Consider the following 22,524-nt stretch of genomic DNA (forward strand, 5'->3'; position numbering starts at 1 on the left):
AGATGGAAGATTTTACATTCCCACAGCATTGAATGAAGGTTCTCATCCAGTTTCCCACTTTTGCTGACACTTCTTATTGTTTGTCTTTCGAATTGAGTTATCTCAGTGGGGTGAAGTGGTATCTCATTGTGTTTTGATTTGCATTTCCCTAATAACGAATGTTATTGAGCACATTTTCACATGCTTATTGGCCATTATTCATCTTTTTGAAGAAATGTCTATTCATCTTTTGCCCATTTTTAAATTGGGTTGTCTTTTTATTGAGTTGTAAGAGTGGTTTATATAGTCTGGAACATGTGTTCCTTATCAGATATAGGGCTTGTAAGTTTTTGTCCCATTCTGTGGTTGTCCTTATTTTCTTATGTAACCTTTGCATTAGTCTGTTTTCATGCTGCTGATAAAGACATACCTGAGACCGGACAATTTACAAAAGAAGGAGGTTTATTGGACTCACAGTTCCATGTGACTGGGGAGACCTCACAATCATGGCAGAAGATGAAAGGCAAGGAGGAGCAAGTCACAATCTTAAATGGATGGCAGCAGGCAAAGAGAGAACTTGTGCAGGGAAACTCTCATTTTTAAAACCATCAGATCTCATGAGACTCATTCACTATCACAAGAACAGCACAAGAAACACCTGCCCATATAATTCAGTCACCTCCTGCTGGATTCCTCCCACAACACATGAGAACTGTGGAAGTTACAATGCAAGATGAGATTTGGTTGGAGACACAGCCAAACCATATGAACTTTGAAACACAGAAGTTTTTAATGAAATCCAATTGATCTACTTTTTGTTTTGTTGCTTGAGCTTTTGGTGACTGCTATGGTTTGAAATATGTCCCCACAAAATTCATGTTTTGGAACCCTTTTATTCCTGTGAGTGGGAATATAAAACTGTACGGCCAGTATGGAAAACAGTATGGTGACTCCTCAAGAAATTAGAAACAGAATTACCCTATGATCCAGCATTTCCACTTCTGGGTGGAATACCAAAATAATTGAAAGCAAGGTCTCAAAGGGATATCTGTAAACCCATGTTCATAGCAGCATTAGACACAATAGACAAAAGTGGAAATAATCTAAGCATTCATTGAGGGATGAATGGAAAAACAAAATCTGACATATACATACATACAATGGAATATTATTGAGCTTCCAAAAGGAAGAAAATTCTGACATATGCTATAACATGGATGCACCTGGAGTACATTATGCTAGGTGAAATAAGCCAGTCACAAAAATAAATACTGCATGATTCCATTTAAACGAGGGGCCTAGAATATTCAACTTCATAGACAGAAGGTAGAATGGTGGTTGCCAGGGGCTGGGAGGAGGGGGTGGGGTTAGTTTTTAATAAATATCATTTCAGTTTTACAAGATGAAGAGAATTTTGGAGATGCGTTATGGGGATACTTGTACAACATTATCAATGTATTTAGTGCCACTGAATGTACACTTTAAATGGTTAAGATGGTAAATTTTATGTGTGTTTTAACAAAATAAAAACTGAAAAAAGGGATATATGTTACTCTAAACAAAAATTTCATATGCTGAACTCCGAACCCCCACTACCTAAGAACATGACCTTATTCGGAAATGGGGTTGTTGGAACTGTAATTAGTTAAGATGAGGTCATGTTGCAATAGTGTGGGCCCCATAATCCAATATGATTTGTATCTTTATAAAAAGGGGAAATTTGTGCACAGAGATAACACAGGGAATATACCATATGAAGATGAAGGCCAAATTCTATAAGCCAATGTTGGCCTGGCTGACCTTGAACCCCTGACCTCAAATGATCCACCTGCCTCACCCTCCTGAAGTGCTGGAATTACAGGCATGAGCCATCATGCCCAACCATCATCTTCCTGTCTTTTTATACGCCTTCCAAACTGTTCCAGCCTCTGCTTATTACCCAGTTCCAAAGTTACTTCCACATTTTCAGGTATCTTTGTAACAATTCCCTACTTCTCTGGTACCAATTTTCTGTATTAGTTTGTTCTCACATTGCTATAAAGAACTACCTGAGACTGGGTAATGTACAAAGAAAAAAAAGGTTTAATTGGCTCATGGTTCCACAAGCTGTACAGTAAGCATGGCTGAGGAGACCTCAGGAAACTTACAATCATGGTGGAAGGTGAAGGGGAAGGACGCATATCTTCACATGGCCAGCAGGAGTGCAGGGAAAGTTACTATATAGTTTTTAACCAGATCTCCTGAGAGCAAGGGGGATGTCCACCCCTATGATTCAGTAACTTCCCACCAGGCTCCTCCTCCAACATTGGAAATTACAATTCGACATGACATTTGGCTGGAGACTCAGAGCCAAACCATATCACCAACGCTATAAAGAAACTGAGGCACTGATGTCACACTGCTGGTGGATCCAAGACTTGATCTCAGGCCAGCCTGATTCCTAAGTGGTGTTCTTACCCTATTGCCTCAGGATCAGGGAGAGATCTGTGGAGCCTGTACATTGCTAAAGAACAAGTTGAAAGAATTTTATTTCCAACAGTAGGGCTGATAAGGACCAGCTGAAAACAACTAAAGCTTCTGGAATACATTTCAAGAACCTTTTAAAAATGTGTCAATGAGCTACAAAATAAGAGTTCCAAAAAGCCAAAAAAAGTTTTAAAATGGAGATGAAACCCAAAGAAATAACTAAGACACCGATGCCACTTTTCACTCTTAAGATATTTGCCAAATGGCAAATTAAACTTTGCTGTTTTTCACAGCCTGAGGTGGGAAAGGGGCAGCAAAATAGCAGACAAAGCTGAGGGCCTGCCCAAGTGGGAGGGCCTAAAAGGAGACATCATAAAGTGAGATCCAAAAGGATAGACTTAGTGTAAGGGTGAACTATGAATAAACCTTTCCGCCTCCCCTGTATGCTGCCCTTGGCCCCTGCTTCCCTAGGAACAGTGGGGAACATTGTGCATCCTGAGAGAAAACATCTCCCCTGAGAGTTTTATATATATGTAAAACCAACCCTTTAACTGGGTTGTTCACACAAGCTGGGTTGTCTAAAATATGTCAAGCTTCAAATTTAAAGCAATATCAGCTTTTTGGTGCCTTCTAGGTGACTGACGGCTGCAAAATGGATTGTCTTTGGAGGAACTCTGAGATAGTTTCAAGGAATATAAGTTCAAAATAAAAAATCACAAATGTAAAATCGGCAAGAGCCAGCAGAAGCAATGGGCAGAAGGAGCAGGCCTGCAAAAACTTAAGACAGTCAAGTTACCAAAGACAGTACAAAGTGTGTTTTATACTTAAAGAAACAAAGGAGCTGAAATAACTTGAGTATGAAAATAACCAAATAGATTGCGAAAAGTACCAAGTAGAAATGAAAAGTATCATAATTGAAATTGAAATGTCAATGGATTGGTTTAACAGTCACCAAAAAGAGAATAATAGATGAAGAAATAAAGAAGTTTTCAGACCTGAAGAAGCTCAAAGACTTTATTACCTGCAGACCTGCATAAGAAAAGTTAAAGGGTGTCCTTCAGGCATAAGAGAAACGATACTAATGGCAGCAGTGTGCCATCTGGAGCAGCCACTGTTATCATGCCAGCTGCAGTGGGGAGGCATAAGTGGTGGTGGCAGGAGCGACTGTGGGAGCAGTAGTGGCTGTGGTGGGTCCCCTGTGCCCCACATCCCTGAGGCAGCTGACTGCACCTGCACCACCCCCACCCTCGCACTACTGGGCAGGACCCACTGCAGGCCCGGAACCTCCACCGCGGCTTCAACCTCACTCTCTGGCGCGTCCCAGGAGCCCGCGAGCCGATGGTGCAGCCAGGAGTCGTGGGGCGGCCCCAGGAGCATTGGGTTTGTTTGCGCGGGGTTGGCTGAGGCCACCAGCCACCTGCACCTTGCCCGCTGCCACTAAGGGGAAAATGCAGACAAGAGGCGTGGCCAGGGCTGCGTGCTTTATGGAGCCAGAAAGTTGGTGGGGTGGGAGCTTCCTGGGCGCAACTACAGCCACCCAAGCTGTGGCTGCGACCAGGGCACTCCTGTGCTCTCGGGAGCCAGGAGTAGGCAGGAGCCCTGCCCTCCCAGGTGCAGCTGCAGCCACCCAAGCTGTGGACCCAGGCATGTGTGTACTCTTGGGGGCCCAGGAAGGCCCTCCCCTAGTCCCTGCAGGCTAGGAAGTGCTTGCTCCCACTGTCTGGGTTCTCCCCACTGTTAGCACCTGCTCCAATCACAGACCACAACCTGAAGCGCCGTCTCTCTCTCGGCACTGTTGCATCCCAGTCACATTTGTGCATGCTTAGGGCAGTGCTGACATGCCAGCCCCTTGGCCTCTGTCGGACTTTGGAGGCTGACAGGCATGAGAAGGAGGCTGAAGTGGGGCTGAGGACAGCCTGGCACAGGCCTGCAGGTATTGCTTGGCAAGAATAGCCTGGGCGCCATGAACAATGACAGGAGGCAAAACAGGCTCCTAGGTGGAAGGGGGCAGGTTCCCAATGAAGCCCCACCTGCAAGCTGGGGAGGGGCTGTAATCTGGGGAGTGGGCTGCCAGTGTTTAGGGAGGAGTTACCCTCTCTGCTGAGAGCTAAAGAGACAACAGCAATGACCTGACTGCAGATAGGGGCCACCCTCTCTGCTGAGAGCACAATACTCATCAGGACATCCTGGCTATGGAGAGGAGCTACCCACTGTGGGTCTCCTCTGAGCTGTTCTGTCATTCAGTAAAGCTCCTCTTCATCTTGTTCACCTTCCACTTGTCTGCATATATCATTCTTCCCGGACGCAGGACAAGAACTGGAGACCTGCTGAATGGCGGAGCTAAAATAGCTGCAATGCAAACAGTGCTGAAACATGCCCCTTGTTTGTCACATTGCAGGCAACGGAAAGAGAGCAGGAGAGAAGAGCTGCATCTCTTCTGAGAGCCCGGACCTAGGAACTCCCCCAAGCCAGGGCTGTGACACCCTCTTTAGGGCTCTGTGGGTTCCTGGCATCTCCAAGGTTCTGGGCGCCACCACATTCCCTGGTGTCAGCTATGGTATGCCTGGTCTAGCTGCAGGCCTTGCATGGAGCTGGCACCCGTGCCAGTGCCTGAAGCTGCCTGCCCACCACCTGTCACCCCCCAGCTGGCATGCCTGGCTGTGTGCAGTGGCCGGATCCCATACTTGCTCACACACCCCTTGCTGCTCCGTGCCTGGCTCATCCTTGGCAGACATGCGATCCAGGCTGGTAGTGGGAACTGAGTACAGCCTGCCAGGCCGAGTGGGTGGAATGAGACCAGCGGTCCAGAGCAAAACTCAGACGAAGGCACCACTGGCCACAGAGGTTTCTGGCTGGTGAAGTAACACCCCAAGGATCCCATAACAATACCAGATGGAAATCTGGATCCACACAAAGATATACTTTGCTACTGTTCTCTCACTTAGCTGACCTGTCACCTCTTGCCCGAGTCTCAGGGTTAGTAATGGATTTCATGGCTGTACACTTTGGTAATGAAGAACTCCATTATCACTGGAAGGGGAGTGATCCTTCTGTAGTGTCTGAGGCAAGACAGGACAATATGGAAGCCCAGCATGTCAAGGTCCAGGAGCGTGTTCAGTGGCCGGGTCTGGGGGCAGGAGGAAGAGAGGAGACAAACAGATGCAGGGAGAGCCCACCACCATGCCCCCACCATGATCACTCATCCTTCTTTGTAGTTAGGTCACTTCGTTGTATTACCTGGACATAACCTGTCTCCTTGGTTGATGGTCTGTTCTTTGGGAGACAGAGTTAGAGGCCAGCAGACCCAAATTCTAATCCTTCTGCCTGATGTTGGGCAAGTCATTTGTGCCTTTGGAGCCTCAGTTCCTAATCCGAAGTGAATCTGGCAGTGGCCACCTCCCAGGGATGCTGTGCTAGGTGAACTGCCTGAGTTGGGCAGCTGGGCCAGGCTCTAGGTCACTGTGAGATGCTGCAGCTGTGGCTGTACTCCGTTAGTGCTGGGTCTGGAATCCCAGCCTCCAACACAGCTGTGATTAAAGAATGCCTGGAAGGAGCAATGCAGGAGGAAGGAGAAGGATGAGAAGTTTGAAGTTGGCATCAGATGACTGGGGACTTGGCTTTCTTCTGGCTACTTTGGGCTCTGACACCTCTGGCCACACACGCACCCTGAGCACTCACCATCTCCCGGAACTCAGTAGCCTGATGGCCCAGGATGACTGAGTGCCAGCAGATCTGGCAGGAACAGCTTGTGAACGGCATGGGTGGCCAGGGTGTAGCCCGGTAAGGGGAATGCTGTTCCCTCAGGAAAGCGGCCCAGGTGTCCTGGAGCAAAGGACTATGCTGGAATAGCTTCGTGCCTGCAGCGTAGAGCTTGGCAGCCAAATGAATCCCTGGGGTTCCCAATATTTGGGAAGAGGCCAAAAACACAAGGAAACTCCCCGTGGCGTCAGGGTCCTGCTCGACACAGAATCTTGCTCGATACAGACAGAAGCTAACACGCCCTCCCTGGGGCTCCCAGTTCCTCTCCAGTCCGTTGTCACCCCCTGAGCAGGCCTCGGAAAAAACCTCGTCCGAGGATGTGGAGAGACGCGGGACCTAGTCCAGGCTGATGGCGCCCTCCGCGTTCCTCCGAGTACAGCCTATCCCCACCTCCGAGGCAGAACTTGGGGAAAATGAGGTCAAATGGAAGCTACTGGTATCGAGCCACACGCGTGGCGGCCTCCAAACACCCTTTCAAGATGGTTCGTGTTGACCCCGATAGGTCTTGTGATGGAGGGGCGGGCACTGGGAGTTGCTGGTCGACCCGCATGGAGCCCCACCACAGAGCATCCAGGCTGAGAGGGCAACAAGATTCTACTCCGAGCTTAATCTGCAGGTCCAAGCTCCCCCGAGCAGATGGGGAGCGAATGCTTTGCCAGCGGCCGGAACAACCCTGCTAACGCCAGGGAACCCAGTGCACAGTGGCCACCTCTCTCGCAGGAGCTCCAGAGAACAAGCGCAGTACGCAGCATCGGCCACCAGGTGGAGCCCGACAACCGGCGGAAACGGCCGCGGTCCTTGTCGGAGCGCTTTTCTGAGACTGGGGCTGGTGGAGCGCGTCTGGCTCATCTTGGAGCTCCCTGTCAGCACGACGCGTACCCAGCAGCAGACCGGACGGCTGGCTGCTGCGAAGGGTACAGACTCTCCCCACGCGACTCCCGGTGTGGCGCCGGCCTCCAGAGAGGACGTGGAAAATGTAACCGCGAGCCTGCGGGCCGGGCGCCATGCCTGGCCGGGCTCTCCAGAGCCGCGCAAGCGGACTTAGAAAATACTGTGCCCTCAAGTGTGGGCTGAAAAACTGCAACCATGAAAGGTTGGTTGAAAACACTTTCATTCTAAAATTTCTGAGCAGGGAAGATCTTTAAAGCATAGAACAGAGCCTGTCACGATGGTTCACGCCTGTAATCCTAGCGACTTGGGAAGCTGAGGCAAGAGGATGACTTGAGGCCCGGAGTTTGAGACCAGCCTGGGCGACATAAGGGGACCGCTGTCTCTTAAAAAATAAAGAGGCATGTATTCAGCAAAGACAGCTCGGAAGCCATCAAGGACGTGATTGATCAACTTGACCTCATAAAGTTTAAAGAAAATTTATCTCTGCATGTACCAGGACAAAGTCAAATGGCTGTGGGGAACATTGGGGTGCAAATACATGTGTGATGATAAGAATACTGATTTCATCATTTCTTGTAATAGAAAAATAAAGAAAACATAGCCATTAAGAGGAGCCAGGTTTAAAAATTCTGGTACATCTATACAATACCATTAATTTATGTTTTGGTTTATTTCTTCAGTAAGGTAGACTTATATGTATTAACATGAAAAGATGTTCGTGATGAAATAGTAAATGAAAATAGCAAAATCATGAGAACGCAAACTAGAATCATAGTGTGATACCATGCCTTGGACAAAATATTCTTCAAAAGTGAAGGAGAAATAAATACCCTTTTTTTTTTTTTTTTTTTTTTTGAGATGGAGTTTCTGTTGCCCAGGCTGGAGTGCAGAGTGCAACAGTGCGACATTGGCTCACTGCAACCTCCACCCCTAAGGTTCAAAGTGATTCTCCTGCCTCAGCCTCCAGAGTAGCTGGGATTACAGGTGCGTGCCCGGCTAATTTTTGTATTTTTAGTAGAGGTGAGGTTTCACCATGTTGGTCAGGCTGGTCTTGAATGCTTGACCTCAAGTGATCCACCCACCTCGGCCTCCCAAAGTGCTGGGATTACAGGGATGAGCTACTGCGACCGACCAAGACTTTTGTAGAAAACGAAAATTGAGGCAATTTGTTGCTGGTAGACCTGCCATGCAAGAAATGTTGAAATAAATTAAAAGAAGTTCTTCAGAGAAAAGTAACAAATTTGGATCTACATAAAGGAAGAATATTTTAAAAGAATAAATGAATGTCAAATAAAAACTTTAAGTTTTCTTATTTTTCATTGATATAGCTGCTAATAATTTGTTCAAAATAACGATAACAATAATTATTAGATGATTATAATTTAACAATAAGTGAAATGAATGATAGCAATGATATAAACTGTAGGAGGGAGGAGTTAGAAATATTTTGTTATTGTAAAATACCTGCACTACTCATAAAGTAGTATAGTATTACTTGAAAGTAGACTTGTATTGGCCAGGCGCGGTGGCTCACGCCTATAATCCCAGCACTTTGGGAGGCTGAGGCAGGCGGATCACGAGGTCAGGAGATCGAGACCATCCTGCCTAATGTGGTGAAACCCCGTCTCTACTAAAATCAAATACAAAAACAAATTAGCCGGTCGTGGTGGCGGGCGCCTGTAGTCCCAGCTACTAGGGAGGCTGAGGCAGGAAAATGGCGTGAACCCCGGAGGCGGAGCTTGCCGTGAGCAGAGATTGCACCACTGCACCCCAGCCTGAGCAACAGAGCGAGACTCCATTAAAAAAAAGAAAAGAAAAGAAAAAGGTAGACTTGTATTAATGATAAATGTACATTGCATAATCTAGGACAACCAATAGAAAGGCTTTTTAAAAGTAAAAAGAAAGGAAGAATTTACATGCTTAAACGGGAGAAAATGGAATCTCATAAAATGCTCCATTAAAACCACAAAACTCAGGAAAAGAGTGGAAGGCAAAAATAGGAAGAAAAAACAGGACAACAAATAGAGAATAATAACAGACATGATAAATATCAATCCAACTACATCTGTAATCACCTTTAATATCAATGGTCTACATACACCAATTAAAGAATGAGTTCATCTCAATGGATCCCCTACAAAAAAGACACAACTATACTTTGTCTGCAAGACACTCACTTTAAATGCAAAGACATGCAAATTTGAAGTAGGAAGTGGTAAAAACATAGAAGGCCAACAATAATTAAAGCTGAAGCAGCTGGCTGGTCGCGGTGGCTCACACCTGTAATCCCAGCACTTTGGGAGTCCGAGCCGGGTGGATCACAAGGTCAGGAGTTCAAGACCAGCCTGGCCAAGATGCTGAAACCTTGTCTCTACTAAAAATACAAAAAAAAAAAAAAAAAAAAAAGTCGGGCGTGATGGCAGGCGCCTGTAATCCCAGCCACTCGGGAGGCTGAGGCAGAGAATTGCTTGAACCCGGGAGGTGGAGGTTGCAGTGAACGGAGATCGTGCCACTGCACTCCAGTCTGGGCAACAGAGCAAGACTTGTCAAAAAAACAAATAATAAAGCTGAAGCAGCTATATTAGTTTTCAGACAGAGTAGACTTCAGAGAGAAAAGAACAATTCTGGATTAATATAGGCATTACATGATAACAAAAAATGAATTATCTGAGAAAATACAACAATTCTTAATGTGTATACGCCTAACAAGAGTGTTAAAATACATGAGGCAGAAAAACTGATAGAACTGCAAGGATAAATAAAATAATTCATAATCATAGTTGTAAACATCAACACCCTCTATCAGAAATGGACAGATCCAACAGATAGAAAATCAATAAAATATAGTTGAACTAAACAGCATCATCAAACAACTGGATGTAATTTACATCTATAGTCTACTTAGTCTAACAACAGCAGAATACATATTCTTTTCATGCTCATGTGGAACATTCACCAAGATAGGCCACATTCTGGGCCAGAAAGCCCATTGTAACACATTTCAAAGTATAAAAACCATACCATATCTGCTCTCTGAAAACACTGGAACGTAACTGTTATGCAAATCAGTAATAGAATGATAGCCGGGCAATTTCAAAATATGTGGATATTCAGAAACACACTTCTAAACAACATAAGAGTGAAGAAGAAATCTCAAGAGAAATTAAACTATTTGCACTACATGAAATGGAAATACAAATAATGCCTTCAAGAAGTTTCTCACTTCCCCTATGGGAGCGTGTGTATTCCCTACAGACATCAGTCAAAGCTGGACAGGGAGCCTCCAGGAAGGGTCTCTGACATGGCTACAGTTTTGTGTGGGGCACAGTTGCATACAGCACTCCCTGAAACATTTCTCATTCCCAATTAGGTAGCTGAGACTAGTCATGGAGGCCAGGGAGGGCATCCCTTCCTCCTGATGGACTGAGTGGGGATTGGTCATAGGAGGCACCCTGCAAAATTGTATCTAAACCCCTCTCTGGAGGCCAGGATAAATCTGAATGGGCCATGGAACTAGGGAGATCCTGGATGGGAGCCAGTGGTCAGGAAGGCCTTGGGGACTGCTTAGACGGGGCCAGGTATGAAGGCCTCAGAAGGGTGCCTTGTTGCATGGGTCTGGTTGGCCTGTCGAGTCTCCAAAAATGTTCGTAAGACTCCTGATTAGGAGAGACTACTGCACGTGGCTATAAAGTAAAGGCCCCAGGGATGTGCCCTACTTTCCACTCCAGTCCAAACACTGCTGGTCATCAGAGGCACCAGAAAATAAAGGGCATCCATACTGGAAAAGAGGAAGTCAAATTGTCACTGTTTGCAGATGACATTAAAAAGAAAATTTAAGAATTTCTTAAATAAAAATGGAAACACAATATACCAAAATTTATGTTACATAGCAAAAGCAGTACTAAAAGGGGTAGTTTATAGAAATAAATCCCTATATAAAAAGGTAGAAATATTTCAAATATAATGATGCACCTCATGGAACTAGAAAAGCAAGAATAAATCAAACCCAAAAATTATAGGAAGGAGAAATACTAAAAATCAGAAAAAAATAAATAAAATTGAGACTGAAAATATGAAAGATCAACTAAATGAAAATATTGTTTTGAAAAATAGACAAAATCAACAAATCTTTAAGTAGACTAAGAAAAAGAAAAAACGGAATAGAATCAGAGGTAAAAAGCAGACATTACAACTGATGAAACAGAAATAACAAAAGATCATTACAGACCATTATGAACAACTTACATCAACAAATTGAAAACTTGTAAAATAGATATATTCTTGGATGCATATAACGTACCAAAATTGAACCATGAAGAAACAGAAAACCAGAATAGAACAATAATGAATAATGTTACTGAATCAGTAATAAAAAGTCTCCCAGAAAAGAAGAGTCCAGGACCAAATGGCTTCACAGATGAATTCTACCTAACTTTTAAAGCTTTTATTCTCAAACTATTCTGAAAAATCAAAGGGAGAGAGAATGCTTCCAAATCTTTTCTAAGGCCAGCATTATCTTGATATCAAAACCAGACAAAGACACAACAAAAGAAAACTATAGGCCAGTATTTTTGATGAACATAGATGCAAAACTCTTTTTAAAAAACTAGAAAACAAAATCCAACGCACAGAAAAAAGATTATACACCATGATCAGGTAGCATTTTTCCCCAGGGATGCAGGATGCTTCAACCTACAAATATCAGTAAATGTGATACATCACATACATCCCATCGAGAGAATACAGGACAAAACCATGTGATTATCTCAATAGACACAGAAGTAGCATTTGATAAAATTCAACATCTCTTTGTGATTTAAAAAAAAAAAAAAACCCTCTCAACAAATTAGAACATACCTTAAAACGTTAATGTTCATGTATGATAAACCCACAGTTGACATCATACGTAATAGGGAAAAGTTGAAAGCCTTTCCCCTAAGATCTAGAACAAGACAAAGATATCCACTGTCCGCTAAGATCTTTCCTCTAAGATAGAAAACAAGACAAGGATATTTACTTTCACCACTTTTATTGAAAGTCCTAGACAGACCTATTAAAAAAGAGAGAAATAAAGGGCATCCATACTGGAAAAGAGGAAGTCAAATTGTCACTGTTTGCAGATGACATGATCTTATATTTAGAAAAACCTCAAGACTTCAATAAAAAGCTGTTAGAACTGATTATTTCAGCAAAGTGGCAGGATACAAAATCAACACACAAAAACCAGTAGCATTTCTATATGCCAAAAGTGAAAAATCTGAAAATCAAGGAAGCAATTCCATTCACCATAGCTACAAAAAATAAAAAATACATAGGAATAAATTTAACCAAAGAGGTGAAAGATCTGTACAATAAAAACTGTAAAACACTGATGAAAGAAATTCAAGAAGACACAGAAAATGAAAAAATATCTTATATCCATGAATTAGAAAATGTAATATTGTTAAAATGTCCATACTACCCAATGTGAGCTACAGGCCCAACACAATGTCTATAATAATAGCAATGACATTCTTCACAGATTTAGAAAAAGCCTAAAAGCCACAAAAAATCCTGAATATCCAAAGCAATCCTGAACAAAAAGAACAAAGCTGGAGACATCACAGTATCTGACTTCAAAATATACTACAAAGCTGTAGTGATTAAAAATAAAAATCATGGTGATGGCATAAAAATGGACATATACACCAAAGAAACAAAATAGAGAACACAGAAACAAATCCCCATATTTATAGTCAACTGATTTTCAACAAAGGCCCCAAAACATACATTGGGGAGAGAACAGTATGTTTAATAAATGGTGCTGGGAAAACTGAGTAACCATATGCAGAAGAGTGGAACTTGACCCTGATCTCTCACCATATACAAAAATCAACTCAAAGTGGATTACAGACTTAAATGTAAACCTCAAAATTATGAACCTACTAGAACAAAACTTAGGTAAAATCCTTCAGGACATTGGTCTAAGGAAAGATTTATTGAGTAAGACCTCAAAAGCACAGGAAACCAAAGCAAAAATTGACAAATGGGATTACATCGAGTTAAAAAGTTTCTGCACAGGAAAGGAAAAAATCAACAACGTGAAGAGATAACCTACAGAATGGGAGAAACTATTTGCAAAGCATTCATCTGTTAAGGGATTAATAATCAGAATACACCATGATGCTCAAACAATTCAATCAAATAATAATAATAATAATCTGATTTTTAGTGGGCAAAAGATCTCAACAGACATATTTCTCGGAAGAAGAAAATCAAATGGCCAACACATACATGAAAAAAATGCTCAACATGATGATCACAGAAATGCAAATCAAAATCACAATGAGATATCCTTGCACCTGAGTTAAAGTGGCTATTATCAAAAAGACAGAAAATGACGAATGCTAAGGAGGATGTGGAGAAAGGGAAATGCTCATACACTGCTGGTAGGAATGTAAATTTGTACAGCTACTTTGGAAAACAATATGGAGATTTCTCAATAAAACTAACGATAGAACTGCTATGATCCAGCAATCACACTAGTTGGTATGTGGCCAAAAGATAGGAACTCAGTGTATCAAAGAGATATCTGCATACCCATGTTTATTGCAACAGCACTATTCCCAATAGCCAAAATATGGAATCGACTTAAGTATCCATCAACGAATGAATGGATAAAGGAAATGTGGTATATCTACCCAATGGAATATTACTCACCTAGAAGAAAGAATGAAATCCTGTCGTTTACAGCAACATAGATGGAACTGGAGTTAAGTGTTTCTATGTTAAGTGAAATAAGTGAGGCACAGAAAGACAAATATCAAATGTTCTTACTCATATGTGGGGCTAAAAAAATGGGAGATAGTGAATAGCATGGTGGTTACCAAAGACTGGGAAGGGTAGTGGGAGGAGCGTATGAAAAGGGGTTGGTTAATGGATATAAAAGTACAGTTAGATAGAAGGAATAAGATCTAGTGTTTGGTAGTACAATAGGGCAACTATAGTTAACAGTAATTTATTTTATATTTCACAATGTACTCAACATAAGGAAATGATAAATGTTCAAAGTGATGAATATCCCAGTTACCCAGATTTGATCATTATGCACTGTATGCTTGTATCAAAATATCACTGGGACTCCATAAATATGTACAACTATTATGTACTCATAAAAAATAAAAATAAATTTAAAACCAAATTACTAATTGTTCTAATTAATGGACATAAGATATATTTCCATTTATTTGTGTTTTCTTTTTCTTTTTTTTTTCGAGACGGAGTCTCACTGTGTCGCCCAGGCTGGAGTGCAATGGCGCAATCTCGGCTCACTGCAACCTCCGCCCCCCCGGGTTCACACCATTCTCCTGCCTCAGTCTCCTGAGTAGTTGGGACTTTACCAAAGAGACATCATAAGACAGAAATTGGGCCAGCTGTTGAGAATTCAGAGATGAAGACAGAGCTCTTGGCTTAATGGAGTCCTGATGTTAGTGATGATTATATTAAGGCAATTTCTGTAAACTGCTCGATTTCCCTCCCTCCAGCATCTTGGCTGGATGTAAGTGATTGTGTTCTTTTATGTGAAGCTACCCTGGATCCCTGCAATAGTGTTATTCACTGAGCATGAATAATGGATTGGTTATTGGCAATTCTGTAGAGCAGGAATGACTGTTAGCGAACTTGGAGCTCACTAAAGGGATATCAGTTACTGGAATGTCAAGAGGACATATCAATCAAGATCTCTCATAATAAGGTAATAAAATTCCATGTGTTATAAAAAATATATTATGATGAGTGTATAATGTGACTTTTTTTTTTTTGACGGACTCTCTGTCACCCAGGCTGAAGTGCAGTGGTATGATCTCGGCTCACTGCAAGCTCCACTTCCCGGGTTCAAGCCATTCTCCTGCCTCAGCCTCCTGAGTAGCTGGGACTACAGGGGCCCACCACCATGCCTGGCTAATTTGTGTGTGTGTGTGTGTGTGTGTGTGTATTTTTAGTAGAGACGGGTTTTCACCATGTTAGCCAGGATGGTCGTGATCTCCTGACTTCGTGATCCGCCTGCCTCGGCCTCCCAAAGCGCTGGGATTACAGGTGTGAGCCACCGCGCCGGCTTCATTTTAGTTTTCATAGCAATTACCCTTCTCTGAGATTATCTGGTTTATATATTTAAGTGATTTTTTGTCTCCCCCATTAGAATGTAAACTCCATTAAAACAGAGTTCTTGTCTGCCTTTTTCACTGGTATAGCTCTAGTATACAATAGGTGCTGAAAGGCTATTGGATGTGTAAGTCAATGGAGGAATGAATGGATCAAGAAATATTTGCTCTGAGGGATACAGATGGAAAATATAAACCATGATTTCAAAACGCTCACTTTCCAGTTGAGGAGACAGCATGTCTACAACTGAAAATGTGGCAAGGGCATGATGTACGAGGATGACGGGCAGATGACTTCTGTGGATGATCCAGAGAAGGAGCCATCACTGGGGACAACCCAGATCAGGAACAGCTTCATAGAGTACGTGTAGCGTGTCTTTCAAGGGGGCCTCTCCTGTGAAGCTTCCTGGATGCTGGGATCAATTATCGTGCTTGAGAGACCAGGTGAGGCTACACAGAAAAAATACCCTGCATGACCTGCCCTACCAACCTCTCCACAACACTCCAGTTTCTCACAGCTCATTCCTGCTCCGGGACTTTTCCATTTATTTACTACCCCATTGCCCTGGAATGCTCTTTGGCTAGACCAAAGAGTAGACTCCTCATCTTCCAAGTCTAACCCCCACCGTAATCCGTGAGAATGCGTGCTATCTGAAAATTTCCTGTCTGTGCTCTTAACATCTTTGTAACTAGAATGAAAGCTCCATGCAGTACTGGTCTTTGTATCGTGCTTGAGTTATCCCCAACACCAAGCACAGTGCTGTGAATTGTGTCCTGTGTTTAATAAATGAGTGAATCAATGGCCTTGAAGAATGGACCTTGAGGGACGTGGTGCAGGCAGGAGGAAATTGATGAGCAAACATGAGGACATACCAGAAGAGGAGAGGGCAGATATCAAAGCTGGGGGAGAAGAAACAATTTGGTTAGGCTTAAGTACAAGGGGCAAGAAGGGAAGGGATGAGAGATGAAATTGGAAAAGGGAGCAAAGGTTGGATTTTGAAGGACCTTAAACGGCAAAGAATTCAAGCAGGGGAGATATAATCATGTTTGTGATCTGAAAAAGTCTTACCCACATACCAGCTTAGCCAGTTGAGAAACATACTAAATAAATGACACTTTTAATATCAGTGCTGCTACCACTGGCCGCATCAAGGAACTGGAGTTGAGACTGAGAATGCAAGCTGTGTTGAAGGGACTCTTTTCATTGGCATAAGGTAATCTTAAATTGATTTAATGTTGAAAAATCATAATAGTAAAGATTTTTTTTTTACTTTTTTTTTTGTAAGACAGTCTCACTCTGTTGCCCAGGCTGGAATGCAGTGACATGATCTTGGCTCACTGCCACCTCTGCCTCCTGGGTTCAAGTGATTCTCCTGCCTCAACCTCCTGAATAGCTGGGATTACAGTTGCGTCCCACCATGCCCAGCTAATTTTTGTATTTTTAGTAGTGACGGAGTTTCACCATGTTGGCATTTTGGCCAGGCTGGTCTCAAACCCCTGACCTCAAGTAATCCGCCTGCCTCAGCCTCCCAAAGTGCTGGGATTATAGGCATGAGCCACTTCACCTGGCCTAAGATATTATTATAACAATTCAAAATTAAAGAAATGCATCATTCCTTATAACATTTCACTGGTTCCAAAACTTGGAAGCAACTAAGATCTTCTTCAATAGGTTAATAGACAAACAAACTGTGGTAAATACATACAATGAAATATTATTCAGCAATAAAAAGAAAGGAACTACCATGCCATAAAAAGACATTGAGGAATCTTAAATACATATTGATGAGTAAGAGAAGTCAGTACAGAAAAGTAGTTGGAATTGGCTAGCAGCAGTGGCTCACACCTGTAATCCCAGCACTTTGGAAGGCAAAGGTGGGAGGATCATGAGGTCAGGAGTTCAAGACCAGCCTGACCAACATGGTGAAACCCTGTCTCTACTGAAAATATAAAAATTAGCTGAGCATGATGATGCGTGCCTGTAATCCCAGCTACTCAGGAAGCTGAGGCGGGAGAATCGCCTGAACCCAGGAGGCAGAGGTTGCAGTGAGCCAAGATCATGCCACTGCACTCCAACCTGGGCAGCAGAACAAGACTCAATCTCAAGAAGAAAAAAAAAAGTAGTTAGAATCATACAGTATGTATGTTGGTATTATTTTTCCAGGTATATTATAAACTTCACATGGGCAATGTGTATTCCCTACTTTATATAATGTATAATATGTACAATATGTACCTGGTATAATGTATAATATGTACATATTTAATAAATATTCATTATAAATATTCACAAATAAATATACATAATAAATGTTATCTAATCAACCACATAATTAGAGATTTTTTTTTACCACCTTTGAGTAATGCAATAGGAACAATCTATCAAAAAAGAAAAATAGTCAAATTTAAATGAAACAAAACACCTGCCAAATTATTAAATCAAGTTTTTTATTTTATGGGTCAAATGCAAATATTCTTATAGCTTTTATTGCACATATGTATTGGCTGTCACAGTTAAAGAAGATACAGCTCTCAACTTCAATAAAATTTGTTTCAATATTCAATAAAATTTCAATATTATAAGAAAACCAAAATGTTGTGTTAGTATCAGGACAGTTGCGAGTGTACATATTTGTGATTTCATGTGCACAGTGAGAGTTTGACTCTTTCATCCTCACTCAAATACTTTTTCATCCCATGACTGTTGGGCTTTTTTTTTTTTTTTTTTAAGATTACAACTCTATCAATACTGGGATGTCTGTTCAAGCTAGCTAACTAAGTATGTTGATTAACTTCTCCACTCTTGGCTGGGCGCGGTGGCTCACACCTGTAATCCCAGCACTTTGGGAGACTGAGGCGGGTGGATCATGAGGTCGGGAGATCGAGACCATCCTGGCTAACATGGTGAAACCCCGTCTCTACTAAAAATACAAAAAAATTAGTCAGGCATGGTGGCGGGCGCCTGTAATCCCAGCTCCTCCGGAGGCTGAGGCAGGAGAATGGCGTGAACCCAAGAGGCAGAGCTTGCAGTGAGTAGAGATCGTGCCACTGCACTCCAGCCTGGGTGACAGAGCAAGACTCCGTCTCAAATAATAGTAATAATAATAATAATAATAAGCCAGGCGTGTTGGTGCACGCTTTAATCCCAGCTACTTGGGAGGCTGAGGCATGAGAATCGCTTGAACCTGGGAGGGGGAGGTTGCAGTGAACCAAGATATTGCCAATGCACTCCAGCCTGGGCCACAGAGTGAGAGACTCTGTCTCAAAAAAAGGAAAAAAAATGAACCAATTTATTCAAAGACTACAAGGGTGGAGAGACTTGGATAGCATACAGGATATTCACAAGCAATTTTGGAAGAAAAATGGCAAATGAGTGCATTCTGTTTTTCAAATCACAGCTCAGAGTCCTCCCAGGAAATGGCTGCAGTGTCTAGGGAGCTATCTTTCACGAACTCTAGTTTCAGAGTGGGCAGGTACCTGGAAGAACATTTTTTCCCCAGCATCCCTTTATTTATTGATACATCAGTGAGAATACTACCACAGCCCAATGACATTTATCATTTCTGTTGGCAGTGTCTCTGAGAGCAAGTTGCAAGATTTCCAAGCCTTCAATGAGTCTTCCACTGACATTTAGCTTAATTTTGACAAGTATATCTGACTACTGCAATGTGTTAATGATCAAGGAGTATGTCAAATTATGACATGTCTACTGCAGGAAATTATGGAGTAATACAGACAGTATGCACTGGATCAACCATTGTCTATGCCTGGTATTATGACAAAAAGTGATTGATTTTGGCATCAAAATTAAAGTGTTCATCTGGCTCAACTGTTCTTTGTACACCGTCCTTCATTATGACAAGTACGTATAGCAAAGATACTGCCTTCAGTGTGAACTGTTGATTATTGATTAAGCAGATCACATTTGGATAGGCTGCAGTTTCTGCGTGTTTAATGGATGGGATCCTTCTGAGAATGCTAGAATAGGAAATCATGACACCGAGCCACTTCAGTCATAAACCTTATTCTTGCACTTTTTTTTCTTGCTGGTAATTTTGTGTAGCAGGTTGGGAAAGCTACTCGATGCTAGTATAGATGATACACCCATAATTTTGATAATGAGTTCTAGTATGTATTTTTCTTCTTGTATCTTTCCTTCCTACCATGATACTAGTAATTTGTAAGGGATCTGTGTAGTTTGAATGTATTTGAATAACTTTAGCTCTACAGTCTGATTTGACCCAAAGAAGCCAAGAGGACATAAGTATTCCCATTTAGAAGCCCAAAGTCAGTGAGATGAAACCCAACATCAAGAAATTGAAGCAAAGTTACTTGTGGATAAAGAAAGCATTAGGTAGCTTGGCTAGAGCATAATTAGATTTTCTGGCTTTCAAAAATTTGGATTACAATAAGAGGAAATTTTATGCTATTTTTACAATTTTCAGTACAAAGGGGTGTGTATCTACAAACAATAAAGTTGACATATTTGAGTACCTTTTAAAAAAACATTAATCATAACCTATTTATTATTTATTAAAAGGACCAGGTGCTAAACCTTGGAAGAATATTAAGGCAAGAGTATTAAGGCATTAATACAGATGTAATATAATACAGATGTAATATAATGCATAAAAGTGTTCATTATTCACCAGTGCTTAAGATGGCCCACAGAGGTTGTTCTACCAGGCGTACAGAAATCTTTCTCAATATGCCTGTTTGTGAGCAGGATCAATAGTTTTGCACTGCAGGCACATATTTCATTTTGTCAAATATTTTTGCAACCTCCCCTCTACTAAATAGTTTAATCACTACATCTACACAAACTACTTGGTCAGTGAGGGCTCATTTCACTTGTGTCTTCCAGAAATATTTTGCATTACCCCAAACAAATGACATCTTCCAGCAAATCTTCCTCAGATGTAAAAATAAAAGTTTCCAAAACACTGGCAAATAAAATTACTACCTTCAGAACTTTTCTATAGTTAAAAATAACAATAAAAAACTATGAATTTACATAGAATTCAAACCACTGTGTTTATAGCCACAGTCCTCCACACAATTTTCATGACACTAGTGGTAAAATCATGTATAAGCAACATTCCTTTATTCCTAGAAAGTGTTTATATTTCAAAAGCACTTTATTTTTCCTCAGATATTACCCTGAAGAAATTCGGAAAGAAACTGAAATTGCCTGCAGTTGTAGCCCATTCACCTGTAAAGAATATAAAATTCTCCCCATGAACTGGTCATTCCAGTATCATACTTAGAAGTCTGAGAAAAGTGCAAGAGGTTAATAGGCTTCCTTTTTCCATTTTCTCTTTAATTAGAAGAATTGGTAAGAACTAGTAGAATTGGTATCATGTTTTTCTTAAATGTTTGGTAGAATTCTCCACTGAAGCCATTTAGACCTAGCGTTGGAGTCCTTGGGGAAAGGTTTTAAATTACAGCTTCCATTTATTTAATAGATACAGGGCTATTCTGGCTGTTTCTTTTTGAGTGAGACTAGCTAATTGTGTCTTCAGAGGAATTTGTCCACTTCATCTAAGTTGTCAAATCTGTTGGCACAATGTTGTTCATAACTACCATTTATTATCTCTTTAGCATCTGTTGAATCTGTTGCTATGTTACTTCTTATTCCTGATAGGTTATTTTTGTTTTCTCTCTCTTTTTTTTTTCCTGATAAGCCTGAATAGAGGTTTATCAATATTATGAACCTTCTCAAAGAGACAGAGTTTGGTTTCATTTATTTCCTGTAAATGATTTTAGCCTATTTGTATTGTGTTGATTTGTTGATTTCTACACTGATGCTTTTTACTTCCTTTCTTCTGCTTACTGTTGTTTCTTTTTTTCTTTTCTAGTTTTTGTTTTTGTTTTTGTTTTTGACAGAGTTTTGCTCTTGTTGCCCAGGCTGGTGTGCAATGGCACAATCTTGGCTCACTGCAACCTCCACCTCCTGGGTTCAAGCAATTCTCCTGCCTCAGCCTCCTGAGTAGCTGGGATCATAGGCATGCACCACCATGCCCAGCTAATTTTGTATTTTTGGTATTCCAAAAATTCCATGTTGTTCAGGCTGGTCTCGAACTCCCAGCCTGAGGTGATCTGCCTGCCTCCATCTCCCAAAGTGCTGGGATTACAGGCATAAGCCACTGTGCCTGGCCTTTTCCAGTTTCTTAAAGTGGAAGCTGAGGTCATTGATTGAAGGACTTTCTAATTTTCTTATATAATTTTCTCTAAATGTCATATGAGGGCGATTCCACTAATTTTGAAGTGTTGTGTTTTATTTTACACTCAGCTCAAAATAATTTATAATTTGTTAGTTCTATTTTGACTCACAAGAAATGTAAAATTGTTTTATGTAGTTTCCAAATACGTAAGGAGATTCCAGATGTCTTTCTGTTATTGACTTCTTTTTAATTCCATTGTCGGTAGAGCAATACACTGTAAGAATTGAATCATTTTAAGTTTATTGAGACTTGTTTTATGGACTAGAATGGTTCATGTTCCATGTGTGTTGCAAAGAATGTGTATTCTGCCATTTTTGGTATATTCTATAAATGTCAATTAGATCAAGTAAATCATGTCTTTTATGTTTGCATTCTAACTACACATTTCATCTTATTGAGAAATAAAGTGTTAAAATCTCAGACTATAACTGTGGATTTATCTGTTTATCCTTGCCATTATATCAATTTAATCTTGAGATATTTTGAAGCTCTGTTATTAGGTGCATAAACATTTAGTTGGGTGCATCTGCTGGAGGAAGTAGTCCTTCTGTCATTATGATTGATCCTCATTACCCCTTGCAACATTCTTTGTCTAAACTCTACTTTGTCTGATATTAATATAGCCACTCAGTTTTCTCTGGATTCATGTTAGCATAATATTTTAAAAATTCCTCTTATTTTAACTTAATTGTGTCTTTGCATTTAATGTGGGTTTTTGGTGGATGGACTATAGTAGTCTTCCTTTTTAATTCAATCTGACAATCAGTTTTTAATTGGAGTGTTTGGAACATTTACAGATACGATTATTATTGATATAGTGGGATTTATTCTATCATTTTACTATTTCTTTTTATTATTTCATTTTCTTTTTCTGCTTTCTGTTAAACAAATTAAATTTTTTTTTAATGATTCAATTTGGCCAGGCATAGTGGCTCACGCCTGTAATCCTAGCACTGTGGGAGGCCTGCGCGGGCGGATCACGAGGTCAGGAAATCAAGACCATCCTGGCTAACACGATGAAACCGTGTCTCTACTAAAAATACAAAAAATTAGCTGGGGTTGGTGGT

At 41.3% G+C, this 22,524-nt stretch overlaps 1 protein-coding gene and 1 long non-coding RNA gene across 4 annotated transcripts in view; both read left to right on the forward strand.

The window, feature by feature from the left end:
- Positions 1-22,524, forward strand: part of LOC105498900 (zinc finger protein 484) — a 137,821-nt gene that overhangs the window by 53,809 nt on the left and 61,488 nt on the right. The window lies entirely within an intron of this gene.
- On the forward strand, positions 1,769-18,026 carry LOC139358070 (uncharacterized). The gene is made up of 3 exons (XR_011612306.1): positions 1,769-1,948; positions 14,352-14,827; positions 15,458-18,026. It is a non-coding gene; the product is annotated as an uncharacterized lncRNA (long non-coding RNA).

Source organism: Macaca nemestrina, chromosome 14, assembly GCF_043159975.1.
Source record: "Macaca nemestrina isolate mMacNem1 chromosome 14, mMacNem.hap1, whole genome shotgun sequence".
Taxonomy (NCBI): Eukaryota; Metazoa; Chordata; class Mammalia; order Primates; family Cercopithecidae; genus Macaca; species Macaca nemestrina.